The 21,380-nt window shown below is 44.2% G+C and overlaps 1 long non-coding RNA gene across 1 annotated transcript in view; it reads left to right on the forward strand.

Moving 5' to 3' along the window:
• The first annotated feature begins 4,328 nt into the window (after positions 1-4,328).
• LOC119406494 (uncharacterized) overlaps positions 4,329-21,380 on the forward strand; it is a 66,125-nt gene continuing 49,073 nt past the window's right edge. Inside the window, exon 1 of the long non-coding RNA XR_005186566.2 lies at positions 4,329-4,666. This is a non-coding gene — a long non-coding RNA (uncharacterized LOC119406494). The remainder of the gene's footprint in view (positions 4,667-21,380) is intronic.

Consider the following 21,380-nt stretch of genomic DNA (forward strand, 5'->3'; position numbering starts at 1 on the left):
CCTTATCATCGACTACTCAGGCTTCGCTTCTCGGTGGGCACCTCAATCTTGCGGAGAGGAAAGGAGTGCCTCTATGCGTAACATTGGCCGATGAAATTTATCCTATAATGCCTATTGAAAGTACAGTCGCGGAGTGCCCACTGCGCCATAATTCATCATTCCGCGAATAAGCGAAGTACCCAATACGCGTCCGTAAGGCAATACGCGCCCTTGCGCAGCTGCGCGTTTCGCCGATGCTGATGCAGATGGTAATCAATAATCTTTCCCGTGCGCTTTGTAATGAGTGGGCGTTTGAATCAACCACTCGTTGCGCAATTCACGTGTTTTGACGCTTGGTGCAATTCTCACGCTACTGCCACGCAATATTACATGCGTTAACAGTTTTATTTCGAAACAGTTTTAAAAGCTGGCGTGGCTCTGTGATAGATCCCCTGCCTGCAACGCAGAAAGCCTGTGTTCGCTTCCGGCTTGAACCCATGATTTTTATTTGTTGCATCCATCGCGATTTTTCGCTCACTGAAAACGCCGATTTTTTCGCTTACGACCGACAACGCCGACGCAGACACGGAAATTTCTGCGAAGCGTAATTTTTAACGCTATCCCGTTAAAGTGCTTTAACGCTGCTGATACCCATCGCATCCTCAGGAGTAGCCAGTGAATTGGAACCACATTAGGGGAATGCTTCTAAAGAAAATATGCTCATAATTGGCGAAGTTATCTTCCGAAAACCTGTCGTACAGAGCTATAGGGAGAGAGAGCAAGATGAAAGGCAGGGAGGTTATCCGGATGCAAATATTCGGTTTGATATCTTGCACCGGGGTCCGTACATAGTTGTTGGAAAGAATACAAAGAGATAGAGAATAAAAGTAGAAAAAGAAAACAAGAATTTCGTTCCGATCAGATACCTTCACACAGGCCGGTGGATACCGAGAAGCGTATTTATGTACGCCGTTAGGTAATGTCAATGTCAAAGAATTATTTATTTCTATACAGTCCCGAGATTCGTCTGATTAGGCACGTTAGAAAGGCCGTCTCACAGAATATTACGATTTGTGTCGTCATCGCCGCAATGGTCACAAGCTGTGGTGTCTCCCATCAACACGCAGAACGCAGATGCGTTGGTAAACACGGCACACAATCATATCCTAATAAAAGATGTCTACTGCGTCGCCTCGGCGAAGTTTTGATCGAAGTCGATGGTTTAAGTTGGATCCAGGGAACCAACCCACTTTCCATCTGTGCCGCCAGACCGTCAGTAACAGTATATCCCGCCAGCAAGAAAGGAAACCAGCAGAATTTCTTCTTTTTCATGTTCTGTGAATGGCACTGATCGTATTGATAGAGCACGAACTATGTTTTTCTATTTGGTTCTTTGTCATGACAATGTTGTGGATCTTGAATGTAATTTGCGCTTCAAGTCCTGTTGCGAATATTGCGGAACACCGCGAAGTGTGGAAATGTTTCAGGAAAAAGTTACGTCCGCTGCAATCCTCTAGCTTTCTTCGCCTTATCTTGCCCTTAGTGCGCATAATTAAACGTGCCGTCTTCTCTATCCTTTGTGCTCATCCTTATGATGCTCTTTGCCCTTTAAGCAGGTAGTCATTGTGCTTCTTGCGGTAGCGTACGCAACTGCTAACTCGTTTTTTTTCTATTTTGTTATTTTTTATGGCTGCATCTTATGCACGCATGGCTAATAAGAATTACAACACCGATGCTGACGATCATAAGGACTTAGGCAAGCCCATTGTCAAGTGGTTATTCTTTCAGCCACAAAGCGAGTCTGTTACAATCCTGGGTCGCGTGGTTGCCAGTGCCGAGAGATTTTCGAAACGCTCGGCTTGCAGCTACAAAGTATCCAACTGTAACAACGTCAGTGAAAAGATACTGCAGAGCACCGCACCATCAGTACAGAACTGAAAATCTCGCGACAGCAATAAACAAACGTGGCTTGAAAGATGATTTCGAGCATTTGCTCAACACAGCGAAATTTCATTTCCTGGCGGGTCGTCAAGTCCCCAGTCATTTTGTCTCTTCTTTTATTCTTCCACTTCCCTTATGATCATTATATATTTTTTTTCTCTCAGAACCTCTTTCTTCCCCTGGGCGTGCTTGAATGAGCACGCGTTTGTGAGCAGCAATCATTTTAGTTATAATTAGCTGGCATATGCAAGTTGGGTCCGCTGTCTGGACCTGAGCGGCGCAATCCAGACGCTCGCGACGACATCGAACGAGAATGCAGCGAAGCAGACGAAGCGTGGGACAAAGCCAGCGTTGCGTGTGGTCGGACCAGGCCACGTCGCACAGGCCGAAGTCCAGGCCGCATCATTATGGCAGCCTCATTCGGGACCCTCTGCATCCACCAGCTCGTCGCACCACGCAGTGACGCTCGTTCCAGACTCCCTTAGCTCTGCGTGCTGCTCGGAGAGCTTTCTGCGGCCACCACTGGGCCTTACTAATCCCTCGCTTGATGCGCGGGGAAAGAATTACTGCTTGCTTCAAACAAGAGGACCACTAGCTGGACCGTTCGCCATCAACACCAAAGAAGAAGACAAGGACATCAGAATAATGCTTCGTAAATGCGAAGACAAAACAAACGACTAGACAAAAGAAAATGAGCGACAGCGGTCAAAGCCATTAAACAATTCTGTAGAATATGTACATCGCGTCGTTTTCCTAAACAACCTTACGGCCGCTCCCTAAGCCCCCTTATTTTTTGTTTTCCTTTACACATCATTTCTTGTTTACGTCGTCAGGTTTAAGAAATCCCATTTGGCCCGTATTGCCTTGTTTTTTGGAGTGGTTTTAACGCTCTTGAAAGGAAGGCCGTTCCCTGGATTTCGGTTTGTTTTTTGTCCACGCTTAAATCCATCGCACTAGCCGGTCCAGTCACGATATACAAAATTCCCTCACTCCACCATTTCTACACTGCAGCTAGGACACACAGACGCATTGCACAGCTTGCAGTACGAAAACGTATGTCGAGATATTGAAGCAACATATCTAACGTCTCATGAACATGACTGCATGGCGGCGTTTTAGTAGCCGGAATGGACAGGGTGGAAGTACACTATTACTTTTGAATTATACATGTTGCTACTGTTCTGAATAATTGATTTTCTGGAAACGACAACACTATTCATACATATTAGGTTAATAACTTTCACTTACAGTCAGTTAGAGATTATTTTCCACATGAGCGCCTGAATAAAAGCTATCGTTAAGCCTGCAATATACACGCGCAACGGTGGTGCTTGTAGTGCGTTGTCGTAAGTTTTATAACCAAGTATGTAATAATCTCCCTCCACGATTCTACTAGGAGCTTTAGGATACTAAGTAATGCCTTTAGAGTGTATGAGCGTGATGAGATGTCAGACCTTGCCAGCGTGCTATTACTGATGTCACCAACAAAAGAACATCACAAAGCAATAAAAACACTTGAAGGCTTCTCTGAACACGCTCATATTTTGAGTGAAATATTGGATGCATTGCAGCTTGTGTACTTGTGCTTCTGAGACCAGTGAAACTAAGACATCAACAGAAATTGTATCAGCGAAAAATTTCAGATAGGTTACTTCTGGTTTTAATGTGTCAGGTGTTCTATTTTATTTACGTATTATAAAATGCTAAAATTCTTACTTTTTTTTATCTTTTTATGTAATTATAACAAAGTGAAAGGGGTTTGCGGAAGCAGCAAACAGCAGCAAAAACTCGAAAGTATATTGTTATAACAACACAAAAAACGCAGATCTTTCAAGACGTATTCTGCAAAAGTTATGAGGGCTAAAGAAAGCTGATAATCAGAAGGTAATCCGGTCAGCTAGCATTCATGGCACAGGAACAGAGAGAAAAAAATTATGTAACGTTATTGCCTACAGAAAAGAAGGCGTAAAATGGTCGTAATAATTTTCGGCTGTAATTCTTCCTTGTGCAGTAAACGACGGCGAAAAAAGACGCCACAATACATACTTTATCCATCTTTCTGTGCTGCCATTGTAATCTCCGTTGCAAAAGCAGATAATTCATTTCTGCTCACATTGACCAATGGAATAGAATGAGATGTATGGGATGGTATTGTTACAGCCGCATAGCACACAAACATTTGATTCTCCCTCCCCCCCCCCCCCCCCTCCCCCCGCACACACAAAGACATCCAAAGGCGGAAACTAAGGTCTCTGGATTTCGGTGCCTTGAGGCTTCCCGCTAGGTTCTTGAACGACGGGCTCTTTGTTCAGTTAGAATGGCCCGTACTATCGGTGTTAACCATATGAACGAAAGCGCTGCATGCACGCTCAAAGTAGGGTGCACAGCCGAAGAGGGTGGTGAATTGCATAACTGCAATAGCGCAAGACTTAACTGTATGAGCTATACTGATGGATGTGGCTAGTGTTCGAAGAATTTTAGTCCCGGTGAATATTCTTCTAAATTTCAGTCGGCTTAGCGCGGTCGCTATAGTCGTGTGTTACATCTGTTGTTAAGGGCAAGTACGCGCAGGTGTTCGGTAGTTTCTTGGAACCTACGGGTGTCGTACTGCATTTGAGTGCCAGACATTTCAAGAGCGAAGAAATACGATTTCGTAAGTGCTACACAAAGTGATACGTGGTTGAACAGTGTTGCATCCCGGCGAGAAAAGCTCATTGGCCCTTACAGACGCAACAAATGGCCCTGGGTATGTAAGCGATAATCAGATAGGCTCAGGAAGCTACACATAACTGTTGTGCCGTTGTGCCGTTGTGCTTTTGTTTATTTAAAAGCAAATAAATTTCTCTTCCAGCGCCCATCCTCACCAGTTGAATTGAAGTAGTGCGAGTGCCTCTGTCGGCAAACCGGGCAGCCTTGTCAGAGAGGTTTTTGCCAGTAATGCATAATGACTCTGTGGCCACCTAAAGATGGTATCGTGCTCATTTTCTGGAGCCCATCCCGGTTACGTTCTCTAGTTTCAATTATTAACATGCTCACATGTATATATACTGTGACGAACTGTACGATGTGCATCACACCATTGTTCTGCAATGGATACCAGCCCACTGCGGCATAAAAGGCAAAGTCCAGGCCGGACTCGACGCCTCGAGAGAAATGGTCGAGGTACCTTTCTCGAGAAAAGACGCGGCGACACTCGTATCAGCACACGCTTGGCGCTTCCAGCGACCCTCTGGACAGATGCAAGTCACCATTATGGACCTCTATACAAAATTGATCCATCGTGCGATTTCTGCATGCCTTAAGATCTTAACAGACAATATGAAACATGCCTGCACCGCATCAGATTAAACGTCCCTTATACGAACTACTTCAAGTGGAAGATTAAACTGTCTGGCTCGCTGTTACGCCTCGGAAGGCCTGCAACGTGTTCTGTGTGACTGCAGCCGAAACGCATGAGAGAGACAGTCTTTTAACACGTCATTACACCTTCATCGGGAGAAGTGCTCAAAACCTGCGGCATATTCTTGGCCCATGGCAAAGCACCACTTGTGCGTTATGCGCCACTAAAAAAGCGCTGTTGACGTCGCAGCCTTAATGAAACTCTCTAAAAAAATTACGGTAGCTTCGCACTAGTGGTGCCAAGCCTGAAGGAAGAGCGGAGCTGCGTGGCCGTCCTTGCTTCTCTTTATTTTGTATTTCTTTCTTTTTTTCTTTCCTCTGTTTCTTGCATTTGTTTTTTGTTCCTGTTGCTTTCTATTTCTTCCTTTCTCTATGCATCCATTTCTTTCTCTTTCTCGCTCTTTCTACCTTTATTTCGCTTTCTTCCCTTTCTTTCTCTTTGTCTGCTTTTTTCTCTCTTTCTTTGTTTCTTTTTATTTCTCTCTTGCTTTCTCTTTCGGTCTTGCTCTCTGCTTTTTTCTCTCTCTCTCTTTTGTGTCTCTTTCTTTATATGTCTTTCTCTGCCTTTCTATCTTTTTATGTCTTTATTCTCTTTCTCTCTATCTATTCTCCATTTCTTTCTTTCGCTTTTTCTCGCTCTCCCTCTCTTTCACGTGTTTCCCATGCTCCACTTCGCCGAGCAGAGTTTTCGTTTAAGACTCGCACCTGATGTACTCGGTAGTGGGGCTTGCCCAATTCCTGTGGCGCACACCCAGCTGTGGTTTTCTGCGGACACCAAAGTTTTTACGGCTGGCTTAAACAGCGCCGCTGTTAATAGGGGTGCATGTGCGTGTGCGCATGCGCGTGTGCGTGCGCAGCGGACATGTACACGATGGTCATGTTAGAGGAGCTCATCCCAACAATAAAGCGGCAGTGTTAACGCGATTGTTTCTACAATAGCATTGACGCGCGACCTCACTGCATGCACGTGCGGATAGAATAAATACTATGTCCTCGTGGAAACTCCTTCAATCTGCGACATAGCAGCGTAAGTTAATGGGATGGCACAGAGTGTCTGTTGGCATCACTTTATCTTGAAACAAGCATTCCAAGTATTTCCTGCGATGGTGAACATAAGACTTCGCCGTTTCGTCCGGCGTGCTGCATTTGGCCCATTTTACTGTGCATATAGCATATCTGCATAAAATCAGATTGGAGCTGTCCAGTAATAATTCTAAATAACTGATCCTATTGGAGCTGTATAAATAAGGGTACGATGCTTCATCAGTAGCAAAAGAACAATATTATTACTCCACAGTACATTTCACGAAGGATATCATGCGTAGAAAAGGGCTCTACGTTGTTGTCGGTATTTAAAAAAATCTTTTCTCGTCTCCGGAGTTTTGACATCCGAACCTCTGTGCGCTGAGAATCAACATAGAAACAACCTAGGATCGCCTAGCTAAAGCTTAGCAACGACCTAGAAGCAACCTAGAAACAACCTGCATCACCTAGCTAAGGCCAGGAAACAACTTAGGAGCAACCATATTAGTCTTCAGAATCGTTCGGTTTCGCTGTATCCAGCTTTGCGCGGCTTAGTGCAAGCTCGCGGCCGATGCCTAGGCCGGGGTTGATGCCGACCCCGAATCAACTTCGCTGGACTTTATAAATAAAGCTCTTTCTTGTTCTTCCTTGGACACAGTACAGCATAAGAACGGTGCAGAACGCAATTAATGAATAGGAACCGTTTAAAGTTCGCAATACCCATCCATTTTACCTCGTGGGAACTGTAAATCTGGGTACTGGTCGACAGACTGCTTATGTTCGTCTAGAGAACACACCAGCAAATACCTTACTTCTGCTTTAAACCGCGTCTTCGTACTCAAGGTCGTGAAGGGCCCTTATCCGTAAAATTCCAACTGTTGTGAAAGCGTTGAACTTAAAGTTTCAAGACAGATTATTTTACTAAAGAAGAAATAATAGCTGTACTTTCAGGAATTTATAGAAGAATATTTGTACTTGTTACAATGACTGTCAATAACAGTAATATAGAGGGTATCTGTTCCACTGTTTTTGTGCATAGCATAGCGAGGATGTGAACTCCTGCCTTTGATGCCTTCAGGTAGCATACGAGTGTCCATTAATCAGCGCGCATTAGCCTCAAATCGTTCACGTACTACGTGACCCCTGCGGTAGACAGGATACTCCACGTACGCCTCCATGGTCGCGAGTGGTGGCGCAAGTTAACACTCCCAGGATGTTAGATACAAAAGATCCAATACATATAGATGCACGAGAAAGTGGTTAAGTAAACACTGTCGCACGCGTTATACGAAAAAGTGGGTTCGTAGCACGTCCTAGGCCCGTTGTTTTTTCGTCCATTTTTTTTTTGTTTTTATTTCGATATTAAAGTCACTGCAAGAACAAGTGCGAAGGGTCTGCCAGGAAGAACAAGCCCTTTAGTGAGACAGCAACAGGAACAGAAACAACTTTGATTATTTCTTGCCTTTGTGCGAAATTATACTTGCACCTCTCGAACAATGCGTTCCTGTTCGTTGACAGTGGACTTGAACCGCCTCAGAAGTCTACCGGTTCAGTGACAGCAGCGCCCGCTACGTCCATAAAGAAACTGTTACAGCGACTATGACTGCGGGGACACCCATGTCTACTAACTCAGTAGCAGGGAGTCTCACCACGAAGCATTCAATCTTGTAATCAGCCTTAAGACGAAGAAACAAAAGATGTCTACCTCTCAGTCATCCAGCACATTCAATTAAGAAGCGCAACGGAGGCCAGCGATTAATGTCATCCTTTCATACTGCGGTAGCACTACAACCATCAGCTCGTAAAAATCGTCTGAAGCCGGAGGTGTGTGCTTGCACGCAAACTGGTTCGGACGCTTGGCGCGGTTTAACAGCGTTCACGGTTTGCCGTCACAACTCGTGCATTCACCATAAATGTGCGCGGCATGCGCCGCCACCACTGGCCTCCCTATTGATCACTCTCAATGTATAAAGTTGATCGACCCCAACCCTAGCCCGGCTCACTGATAGCGTACTTATCTCTAATTTGGCCCGAAATTGAAACTGACGCCTTTGCTCATGATGTATTCAACAGCAACATGACGCACCTTAACAGGCAATCTGTTTCGGTGCTCCTGGAGGGCCTGGTGCTAAATAAAATTACCTACGTCAGGGTTAATACGAGTGAGAACGTCATGCTGGTTTAGGTTGCGCATGCGGTCGCACTGTACACACTGTGACAGAAACAAGATGCCCTCCTATATTTCAGTGGGCGCTAACGACGTCATGGATGTTATCTACGACATAGATGATTTAATGCCATGCTCAAACTTAAATATTCTTGTCGACATAAATAGTATACTTGTCGCCAAGAACACGATCACGCAGGAACACAAAAGAACGTATAGACAGGATGGGCGCTCCATGCGCCCATCCTGTCTATACGTGCGCCAACATGCCCAACATGCCCAACAATAGCCCAGCATGCCCAACAATAGCCCAGCATGCGCCAACTAGCCTAATAGCGAGCAGTACTAGAGTATATTCGAGTCAAGCTGGGCAACTCTCGTAGTTCGAAGATAGTCTGCGAAGGTGAAGGGCGGCCCGCCACCTTAGCATGTAAAGGTGGGTTATTTGGTTCGGCCTTTCGTACCGAAGCCACTACGATTCGAAATCCCGGCTGAAACTCGTTCCTCTTGAGAGAAGTGTCACATGAAAGAAGCAGTCAGTGTGCGGTCGTCATGATGAAACTCATTTCGCGGAAGATTGTAAGGTTACTCTTCTTAACTGTTCGAACCGTCGTGAATCCAACGAAGCTTCATCAAAGAACTATACCCAAGCACTCAAAGTAAAATGGCTGCTTTAAAACAAACGGTGACAGACCATTTATCCTGTCGAAAGGCTGCCAGAATCGCGAGAAAGTGGTTTCCGGCTTCAGCGTTCGTTCCAAACCCTGTGCCTCCACCTCTGTTGTCGCCTTCGGCGTTATTGACTTTATGGCAGCATTTTACTTAGCTTCTCCAGATAAGCCAATAAGAATTCCACGTGTTAAAGGCACCGCTTCGAGACGCATATCGCCTTTGCATTTGGCCATGGACCGATGGACTCCACCAGCTGGAAACGCGTATTCGCCTAGTGTTGCAACGATTCGCAAAATGCTTCGTATTACGTCGAAGTCAACTGCATTGGAGCTTCCGCTGTTGTTAATCATAGCAGCAATTACTAGATGCTTTGAATCCCAAATTGCACAAATCTATTTGAGCGTAATTTGAAGTAAAACTTCAAATCCCCATTCAAGTAAGAAACGGCGGCCCTTTGGATTATTAAGTATGGTCACCATTATATTGTATTGTGGGTGCTTCGTTGTCTTAATAAGAGAAGATTGGTCACCCCGAAGAAACAATTTCGGCTGCAGTTCATCGACTTCAGAGCTGCGGACTCCACTCACACCCAAGGCCCACTGAAGGATGCTGCGGTTTTTCTCTACGACAAGTCTGTTTCTCTGTCTTTCTAATATTTTTGTAATTAGTTTGTTCATTAGTAAGTTTCTCAGAATTAGTTCGAATTTTCCTCAACACGAAAGTTCCGACAGAGTTACGCAGAAAATTTCATTTCTCATTGGTTTATAAGCACTTCCATCTTCTCTTTCTGTTTTGTAGGCACTCCCAGACTGCGTTAACCTGCATATGCCTCCTTTTCTGACATCACGAGCCAGCAATATGTCTTCGAAAAATCAGGGGCCATATTCGCAAAGCTTTAAGCTTGTAAGTGAGCTCTGCCATTGGCCAACCTCTGCTGCACTAATCCAGCATCAGGATTGTATGAAATTTTCTTTTACGAAAAGTTCTAGCGTATGAGACATTTTTTTATCAATACGGGCCGAGCAATTCATTTCTGCTGCTTATACCTTCGGAAAATTTTCTTGGCACTGAAGAAGTACGCCGTGTACACGGGGCATATCATTACGGAAACTTTTGGACCACCAATGTTCAAAGCGCAACAAAAAAGGCAGAAGTTCAGGGGAAAGATGGAAGCTTGAAGAGATGGAAAATTCGTGAACACGGGTTGTCGCTGGAGCCGAGGTTTGGACAAGCGGTCTTGACTTCTTCTGCAGCCTTGAACAAGTCCTTTGTCGAAACGTCGGCTCCAGCGATTCAGGAATTTTTCAAAATGCAACAAGGTGGCACACCGGATGGAGACATAATGTAGTTGTACAGATATTCGCAAACATGCCGATATAAATGTCATTGGGTTTTTACCGCATACGTTTTTACCTACGTGGCAGAAACCTGGAGGCTGACGAAAAGGGTTCAAACTAAATTGAGGACGACGCAGTGAGCCGTGGAAGGAAAAATGATAGGCGCAACCTTAAGGGACAAGAAGAGAGCAGATTAGGTCAGGGAACAGACGGGTGTTGAGGACATCTTGGTTGAAATCAAGAATGAAAAATGGGCATGGGCAGAGTATGTGGCGCGAAGGTCATTGAGAGTAACAGACTAGATTCCAAGAGAAGGCAAGCGCGCGAAGGGGAGGCAAAAGGTTAGGTGGGCAGATGAGATTAAGAAGTTAGCGGGGATAACGTGGCCGTAGTGAACACATGACCGGGTTAATTAGCCAAACATGGGCCTTTGCCCCACAGCGGGCGCATTCAGGCTGCTGCTGTTGCTGATGATGATTAATATGAAATGTCATTAATAATGTTCTCGAAACAAATGCAATTCACTGCATATCACGGTATCCCACAACTTTTCGAGTATCTTTAAATTTTAGATACGTTTGAGGTCTCCGCAACCGCAGCACATGGGGCGCAACAAAGAAAGCTTGTAACCTGATGCCGAGCAACTGTCTTGTTGATACCATAGCGATTGCTGTTATAGAAAACTAAAATGTGCTTAGAAAGGGCGCTCGGATTTTCCAGATACTGCCGCATCAAATTTTGTACATCTAGTGAGCTACGCTGCGTTCTGCAGCAACAACATTGACCTTTCAAAAAAGACTCGAAGTAAACAATAGGCGCATCTGCAAACTTAGAACGAGTGACCAGGACGTTTTTTATATGTTCCTGTGAGAATAGCGCGTTTCTGAGCAGTGTTTCCTGTTTTTTTTTTTCTTTTTTTTCTGAGAGATATCTGATATGCCTTTTAGGATAATACACCTTCAATCTAAATAAACAAAGTTCGTGCGATAGATTCTGTGGCCATAATCGAGCTGACTATGACAATAATAAGTAAAAAGTGAGCTGTTCTATTGCTTCACACCGTTCGCGGGCGAGCGTCTGAAAATGTCAGCACGAACCCTCCGCTTCTATGCGTGGGTGTATATATATATATATATATATATATATATATATATATATATATATATATATATATATATATATATATATATATATATATATATATATATAAACACGCAGGGACACGCGGTACATATTAAAATCCCCTAAAAACCTCATAAAAGTAACGCTCGAATAAATTTATATGTTGCCACATCTAAATTGTAACTCCACGGATTAGGGATGAGCGAATATTCGAGTTTCGAATCGAATAACACCGAATCGAATAATTTGATTCAACTTTCGAATAGCTAGCATTCGAGTTTCGATAATTAGACAGGACGAATATCTAAAACGTGACAAAGGCCGATGGTGCAACTTGTTAGGGTGGGGTGGCTAAAACGAACGCTAACATCGTTAAAGTACGCCTTTCGTGAAGACTTTCACTAATATCCTGGTTCAAAAGCGAGCGCAGCGTATTTTAACAGAGATTACGTCATTTTCGCACGTAAAAAAAAGACACATGAGAAACCCGTCAAGCCCTTCACAACTTCGCTTCTGAAACGAACGCGCAGACTACTTGCATAGTTCGGTCGCGTACGCCGCAAGCGTGGTAAAACGTGCCGACTCTGCCCCGCGAAACCCTCGGTGATTGGCTTCAATTGTGAAAACTTCTTCACTCTGTGCAGTTGCCACTGCCGCACAGCACCACTCGTTCAGAAACTCCCATCGTTCCGGCGCGCAGTTAAAATGCTCCTGTGAACGGTGCCCGAAAATTTTGGGCCCGGAGCACCCATGACAATAAACTACAGCAGTACCCTTGTCAGATGAGCCCTAAACACCGTAACATCACGGCGAGAGAGCCTGAAGCCAGGTCATGTCGAACAGCTTCTGTTTCTGCACGACAATTTGTAGCCTTTCGGTAGCAGTCACTCACCGCCACCGCATTATGTGCTCAAGGACATGAGCAGATTTAATTTCTTTGTTCTTTCTCCGCAATTTTCAATGGCATCTTTCGTATTCGATATTCGATATTTCTGCCCACTATTCGGCAATATTCGATTTGAATTCGATTCGAGATAAAATTTCACTATTCGCACAGCCCTACCACAGATGCGCGGGTTGCTCTAAGCAGTAAAACGACAAACCGCACTTGCATATTCTCAGCCCAAGGAATGTGACAATGAGCACAGTTTATTAACCTCAATATACCTCCTGTCTTGGTCACCTGCTTGGTCGGTCTAACTAGTAAAGCGCGGTTCACATCCGCACTATCTCCAGCATCCGCCAAATCCTTGATCGACCTCAATCGCCGTTGAGCGACCCAATAAAGTTATCTCCACGTATGCAACCATACACCGTACGTGATGATGGTAACGTCACGACTTTCCGCTCACGAATTTCGCCACGAACGCACGCGCCCCGCCAACTATAAACACGCGTCTGTGTCTCGCGCTGTGTAACTATTTGCCCCATGTTTCGCGCAACGATAATTCTCCAAATCCCAGCCGCATGTTTTATGAGCGATTGTCAAGCAAAACCATACGCGGCATTCCAATCAGTGCATGCACTACTGTAACACTTCTCGAATGTTCAACTCTGTTACTCGTAACAGTGCGCGGGACACGCATCTTTATGAATGTCACTTCAGTAACGGTATATACCCTCCCAATCAGTCTAGCTTAACCTCTACATTCTCAGTCAGCAGATATGTTGCTCTGAACCAGCAATCCCCATACTGAAATGTGAGGTATACACAGTTTTCGTGTCGCTAAGCGCATTAGCTCGTAGTGGCTAGATGCGCAGGAAACACAAAAAGTTAGTTACTTCTAAGCTTTGGTCGTTAGTAAGTTTTGCTTAACTTGTAGAAATATATTGAGATGATGGAAAGGGAACACTTTCGTGATGATGCCACGCCACACTAGAGGACGTTAGAGGGTTTAGCGCCTCGCAGATGATGAAGTACGCCCGATTTCACACGGACTCTTGCAATTCGAAAGGTGGACGAGTGCGGAAACTACACGATGGTGACAGTGACTGAGTGAGCACAAATGCAGGCGCCCGAAGCTCAGCGCATACAACGTACGGATTTGGAACTCATCAACCCAATTCTCAAATTTTCCCGCGCATGTGAGAGTGGCTTGCTGCCTGCGCCTGGATTATCATTCGATCGCGTACAACTTTCCAAACATGGCCGTTTATGTTCTCGAGCACTGCCTTTGCAAGAACGTCGTCGTAAATATGAGCATGAAGCTGCTTTATTTCCACTAGACTTCAAAAAGGGAACATACAAACAAAAAGGGCATACCGGACCACTACAAAAGCAAAGAATCGTCTCGAGCTCGTCATAGGGCACGGTGGCACTGCAGACATGTGGAATAATCCATTCCTTTATATCGTGCAGCTTATCGGCACACTGGTGCTGATACCAACAACTTGGAAAGGAAGTAGCCCAGCTTCGGAAACGATCATCACGCTTCTGCCTAACGGACCGACTGCGTGGCCGATCCTTGGCGGAGGCAACTGGCGACCGGAGCACGGCGCTTCTACTGTCTTCTGTGACGCCAGATTCTTCGACGCGACGGTGGCGCTGCCGGCATACCGGACCACTACAAAAGCAAAGAATCGTCTCGAGCTCGTCATAGGGCACGGTGGCACTGCACACATGTGGAATAATCCATTCCTTTATATCGTGCAGCTTATCGGCACACTGGTGCTGATACCAACAACTTGGAAAGGAAGTAGCCCAGCTTCGGAAACGATCATCACGCTTCTGCCTAACGGACCGACTGCGTGGCCGATCCTTGGCGGAGGCAACTGGCGACCGGAGCACGGCGCTTCTACTGTCTTCTGTGACGCCAGATTCTTCGACGCGACGGTGGCGCTGCCGGCATACCGGACCACTACAAAAGCAAAGAATCGTCTCGAGCTCGTCATAGGGCACGGTGGCACTGCAGACATGTGGAATAATCCATTCCTTTATATCGTGCAGGTGAGGAAACGTTTTGGTATTTCCTTCCGCTCGAATAATCTTTGCTTGGTTGTGCTGCCGTGCCCTAGGCTGCTATGCCCGGCTCTATGTGACTTGGCGTTGTATTTCAAGGAATTATTGCTCTTGTCGGGAGATGTTGAGATTAACCCTGGTCCTGATATGTCCCAACTAGCAAAACAAATACAGCAAATTGCTGATGACCTTAAGGACATTAAGGAAAACCGGCTAAACTCCATCGAAGAAAAGCTAGAAAAACTGACATCCCTAGACAGTGCAATTTCGACGTGTGCTGACCAGGTCGCACACTTACAAAAAGTAGTATGTTCACTGAAACTAAAGATAGACGACCTAGAAAACAGAACGAGGCGATCCAACCTAATTATTTACGGTGTGCCAGAAGAAAAAGGCGAGAACGACCACTCTCTTGAAGAAATAATTAACGACAAAATTGTTAAAGACACTCTGAAGCTCCAACCAGTTTCAATAGAACGAATTCACCGACTGGGAAAACCTGCACCTGGGAAAACAAGGCCCATCATAATGAAGTTACTTGACTTCCGTGATAAAACAAAGGTTCTAAAAAACTGTAACAAGCTCAAAGGGTCTAACTTTTCCATCGGGGAGGATTTTTCACCTCGAGTGCGTGCCATTCGAAAAGAGCTGTGGAACTTCGCAAAAACAAGGAAACAGTCTGGAGCTAAAGTCTCTCTTGCTTTCGATAAACTTCGTATTAATGGTTCCACCTACCGATGGGATGCTCAGAGTAATAAGGTAACCCTCGTTGAAAACATGACTGACATGCCTGGTGCTAAAAAAAAACGGAGAACCAGAAAGACGCGCACTGCGGTCTCACCGCCTAAATTCAACCCAGAAATAAGTTTCCTCAATTTGAATGCTCGCAGTATACTACCAAAACTAACATCGCTTGAAACCTTGCTTCTCAGCATTGAGCCTGACTTCGTAGCGGTGACTGAAACGTGGCTGACAAGAGATGTTCAAGATTTCGAAATAACGCCACCAAATTATGCAGTAGTACGCAAAGACAGACCAACTCGAGGCGGGGGCGTAGCCATTTTCATAAAGAAGAAAATTCCCTTCACTATTCTACCGATTGCAGAAGGCGTGGAAGCGGTTTTTTGTAGACTTCTTCTTAATCCTCACCCAATTGTTGTCGGCTACGTATATCGAAGCCCTTCTGCTGATATCGAGGTGATGCGTTCATTGTATGCGTACATGCACAAACACGTGTTTGGATCTAGGCTAATCGTACTTGGCGATTTTAACCTACCAGATATAAATTGGCACACCATGGAAAGCAGAAGCGCATGCTCTGATATGCTTATAGACTTGATGCTCGCATTTAATCTGTGTCAAATCGTGACAGAACCTACGCGCACAGACGCAACAAGTTCTAACATTCTTGACTTGGTATTCCTGAGTGACCACTTTCCAGCAGGCGATGCAAAAATTGAACTAATCGATGGCATGTCAGACCACGAAATTAGCTTATGCTCCCTCCCTCTACACGATGCCTGTTTACCGTAAAAACAAATCACCACTTACTCCGATTTCAACAAGGCAGATGATAACAGCATACTCGACTATCTTCTTTACGAACTAGGTGCTTTTGAACAACTCGCCGACGCTCCCGATAGTACCGTAGAGATTATCTGGCAAAAATTCAAATCAGTCGTACTGCACTGCATTCATACATATGTGCCCTCTCGTACAAAAAAGAAGAACAGACGTAATCCTTGGATTACACGTGACATCATTCACGAAAAAAGAAAGGTGAAAAGGCTAAGAAAATACTTGAAAACAAATTCCCAGACAACTCACACAAACAGGCTCACACTAGCCATAAAAACCATGAAAGCAAAGGTAAAAGCAGCTAAAGATAATTACTTTCGTAACACCCTCACTAACTTCTTGAAGTCCTCTCCGCAAAAATTCTGGAATTACCTTTTGCCAAAAGGCAACCCCAGTGCTGAGTCTGCACGGGAAGATGAAAACAGAGCTAATGTACTGAATGACTACTTTCATTCCGTTTTTACAGCAGATGATGGTCACCTACCGAGCTTTAAAACTTCCCCTAACATAGCTTTAGCACCTCTGAACATAACCAGAAGTGGTGTGTTTAACCTGCTACTGAAACTAGACAGCAAAAAAAGCCCCGGACCAGACAAAATTCCAAACGCCTTCCTTAAAAGATATGCTGAGCAGATATCCCATTATCTAACAATCATCTATCAAAAATCTTTAACAACTTGTGCTCTACCAAGTGATTGGAAGATCGCAAAAATTATCCCAGTCCACAAGTCAGGAAATAAAACCGAACCTTCTAACTTCAGGCCCATCTCCCTTACTAGCACTTCATGCAAACTACTTGAACACATCATCCTCAAACATATAAATACTTACCTCGAGCAGAATAGCATTCTATCGCCAGCGCAGCATGGGTTCCGACAGGGATCATCCACAGTCACTCAACTTGTTGAACTTATACATGACATCTCGGGTAGTATTGATCAACAAAACCAGACAGACCTTATTTTTCTTGATTTTTCAAAGGCCTTTGATCGCGTATCACATCAAAAACTAATACTAAAATTTGAACACACATTAGGCAAGGGGCCCGTTAGTGGATGGATAAAGAACTACCTATCTAACCGGACGCAATTTGTGCAAATTAACCACACCAGTTCTAAACTTACTCATGTCACCTCCGGAGTTCCTCAAGGTAGCGTTTTGGCTCCAGCACTATTTCTCATTTTCATCAATGATTTACCCACCGACATCCTTGTCAACATAAGACTTTTTGCTGACGACTGTATACTCTACAAAGAAATTACTTCTCCAGTCGACCATGAAACCTTAAATAATGCATTGAGGACAGTTTCCGCATGGTGTGCTAACTGGCAAATGAGCCTGAATGTTAAAAAAACAGTTCTTTTGCGAATAACAAGAAAACAACACGTACAGGAGTTTCCTTATGTCATAAACGATGACCCGGTAACAGTAGTCTCTCAGCACAAGTACCTTGGACTAACAATAACGTCTGACCTTAGATAGGATTGCCATGTCAATAATATTACCTCAACTGCACTTAAGCGGCTCTTTTTTCTTAAGCGACGCCTTCGTCAAGCGCCCCGTGAGACTAAGTTACTAGCTTATAATACACTCGTCAGATCAGTATTAGAATATGCTACCCCAGCATGGTTTCCATCGACTAATAAATTAATTACCATTATAGAGGGAGAGCAAAGAAAAGCGATAAGATTCATATTCAATAAATATCAACTCACAGACTCTCCAAGTGCTTTAATCAAATCGGCTGGATTACTCACAATTGAAAACCGCGCTGCGCTCGCCCGATTGAAACTGCTTCATCAATTAATTCATAACAAGTTAAATGTTAATAGTTCTAAGTACATCTCTATTTCAGACACAAGAACAACTCGACTAAAGCACTCATACACCCTAAATGAATATCGCTTTCGTACAAATTGTTTTAAATACTCTTTCTTCCCGCTAACCATACGACAGTGGAACGGCTTACCTTCCGCTATTACCAATACCTCCTCCATAACTGCCTTTCTTTCACTACTTGAAAATTACTTACATGATGCACAAACATAAAACTACAAATATTTCGCACCTTTCCTTAGTGATGTATATTACTATTAGTATTTATCCCGATAACCACAGTCCACTTACTAACGTTAGAATGTTTTTGTTTTGTAAAGCTTACGTAATTATGAGTGACTATGATTGTATAATTGCAATTACATTGATATGATATGATGTGTCAGCATTATACAGCTAGATTTCACAGTTGTGTATAGATGTTTCGCATATGTGAATTTTCGTATTGATCTTTACATTACCATTCACGCACAAAAAAACAGGAAAAAAACAGTTATGTTACATTGCATGATTTTTTCCTTTGTCTTTTCCTTTATACATTTATAGTTTGTGTCCTTCCTGCAATAATCCCTGAAGGGATTGGCAGTATGTACTAAATAAATAAAATAAAATAAAAATAAATGATATCACGTTTTGGAAGAGAGAAGAGAAGAAATTGTAGAGAAGGAAAGGCAGGGAGGTTAACCAGTTTAGGAAAACCGGTTTGCTACCTTAGACATGGGAACAGGGTGGGGAAGATTTAAAGATGAACAAACGTTCAGGAAAATGATCTTGCTTGCTGGATAAAAACCGATATTTTAATACATGTAGATAAGCCTGGTTCATATGCAAATTACAACAACTACAGCGAGAAAAATAAAATATGACTTTTCAGCGTTAGCACGCATATATGCTTTCTCACATATCTGGTAATCCGCAGTATAACGCCGGGAAGGGTGAATACAAAGAAGCCCAATATATATGTCGTATGTCGAAATATAATGTTACTCGGGAGTTCGAATTCGGGCAAATTAAAAATCGCATTGCTGAACCAACACTCCAGCAAGCGTCCGTGGCACTCGCGCAAATTTCACGAATACCTTCACAGAAGCAAGGCCCAATCGTGCGGAACTTTTCTTGGGTGTCAAATATTCCCGGTCCGGCTGGTGCCCTGCTCTTTTTCCCTTTGCAGCCATTCTCTTATTTCCTCAACGCCTCATTTACTACGGGGATCCAGCAATGAATCCATCAATGGCAAAATAACCTCATAGTGAAACTTAGCCTTTCTTAATTTCTGTGTTTACCGATGCGTGCTGCAAGTGTCGAAGAACTATAATCTCAGGGAGCCCTCCTGTCTTCAGGAACGAAGACCAATCTCTTTCTATTGGCCCCTCTTCCCTATATCACGTGAGTTGAAGGAACGGCAAGACAATGAAACAGTGGTTGCGCAAATTAAACGTACACCTATGCGAACCAGCCCCAACGATATGGCCGTGCAAGTGCTCGACAGCAACGGATTGACAGATCAAAACAGGAAGAACAAAGCACGTCCAATCAACGCCCAAATTTTATTAGCCTTATTGATAACATGGCGACGTGCGGTACTGGAGAACTTTGTTATATTTATGCTTAATTGTGTTTTTGCTCATCGCGTCGGACGTAACTATCGGCATAAGCTTTTCCGCTTTCACAATGAAGATAATTGAAGGTAGGAAAGCTGCTCTTGCGCCTGGAAATGACATTGTATACAGCTTCCATTTCTCACCCCCCCCCCATATATATATATATATATATATATATATATATATATATGGTTTGTCCGAACAGTAATGTCAATGATTATATTGTGAAGTGATTGTATGCCGTAGCGTGCCAGGGAAGGTTGGGATTGGTGGAAGGCTAAGTGCTCTTATGCACGCACGGTCGCTCAGTAGTCTGTGACCATCTGAGGAGTAAGGTCAAACTTTACGGTGAAACTCGTTTTCATTTGCCGTGCAAGCCGTAGTACTGCGATCATTGGAACACAGGCGAAAGGATTGGCACCAACCTTTGATTGAATCTCGACAAGACCACAGGGTAAACTTTTCCTATCATAAAGACAGCCTGTGGTGATGATGGTTTGTCGGAGTGTAAAACATCCCATGAAAAGGAGATTGCGCCAAGGCGCTAAACGACATTCCGGAAGAGGCCTACTGTGACACAGTCAACGGATGGAAATCATGCTGGAAGCGATGTATCGATGTAGGTCGAGCCTAATTCAAAACCTTTGAATGTGTGGTAACAATCTGATCTATAATTTTTTGTAATCTGCCCACTGACATTACTTTTCGGACATACCATATATATATATATATATATATATATATATATATATATATATATATACCGCTGCTATACCACTGCTATTTTTGCTAAGGACGATGAAATTCTAGGCCCATGTCATTCACAAAATCGCTTATGCTAGAATTATATTGGTAAGAATGAATTCCAGCCAATCTATGATTCCAGACAATGACAATGCTCACTTAAAACAAAAAAAAAGCTATTTGTGAATTCCGCCCCTTTAATGCTTATTTGTTTCCGCTACTATACGAACAGTATTCGCTTTCGCCTTCGTTTTACTTTTCCAGACTGGTCTTTTCAGTTCATTCTAAAGCTCTTGAAAACTGGCGCTTTAATTTTATTTGAAAAAAAAAAAGGTGCTCGACGCTGTCGTGGTTCTGCGGAAGCCGGAATTCAGACGCTCGGTACCAGGTCATCGAAAGCGCGCCGGGTCGAGCAGGGAGGAGCCGAATGGAATAACCCGTCACCCTGCAAACAGCGCCTAAAGCTATAGATTAACACCGACCAGCGTACACACCGCTGAACGCCACATGCCCGCTAGCTGCCACAGCGACAATTGTCTCGCGATCAGTGCCGACCACGTCAGCTCAGTGCCGACCACGTCAGTGTCCGTGTTTGCACGCCCTGTCTTTTTTAGAATGAATACTTACCAACTACCTCAGCTCTCTGTTATTCTAAACACGTCAGCTCGTCCCCCGTCATTATCACAAAAAGTTACTCGCAACGCATACCGACGTCATACAGGTCGTAGTGCACCGCCGCTGGCAGGTCCTGCAGTGCAGCGCTGTGATTGCAAGTGCGCGAATGAAAGATGAAGCAGGCAGCGATTCGCGCGATTCGCCAAAAACTTTGCCTCTCAGACGAAAGCTATACCGCTTGAGAGCGGTAGATTTGGGACACACTTGATCACGTGAACTCTGCGAATCGTTGGCGTGAACGAGCCGAAAAAAAAAAGGCGTTGCGAGCCGCATAGGGAGCGGCGATCTCAAGGGGCGCTCGTAAAGTCGCAACTCCTGGCAAACAAGGCAAAAGTGGCGAGCCATTA

Source organism: Rhipicephalus sanguineus, chromosome 1 (genome assembly GCF_013339695.2).
Source record: "Rhipicephalus sanguineus isolate Rsan-2018 chromosome 1, BIME_Rsan_1.4, whole genome shotgun sequence".
Lineage (NCBI taxonomy): Eukaryota > Metazoa > Arthropoda > Arachnida > Ixodida > Ixodidae > Rhipicephalus > Rhipicephalus sanguineus.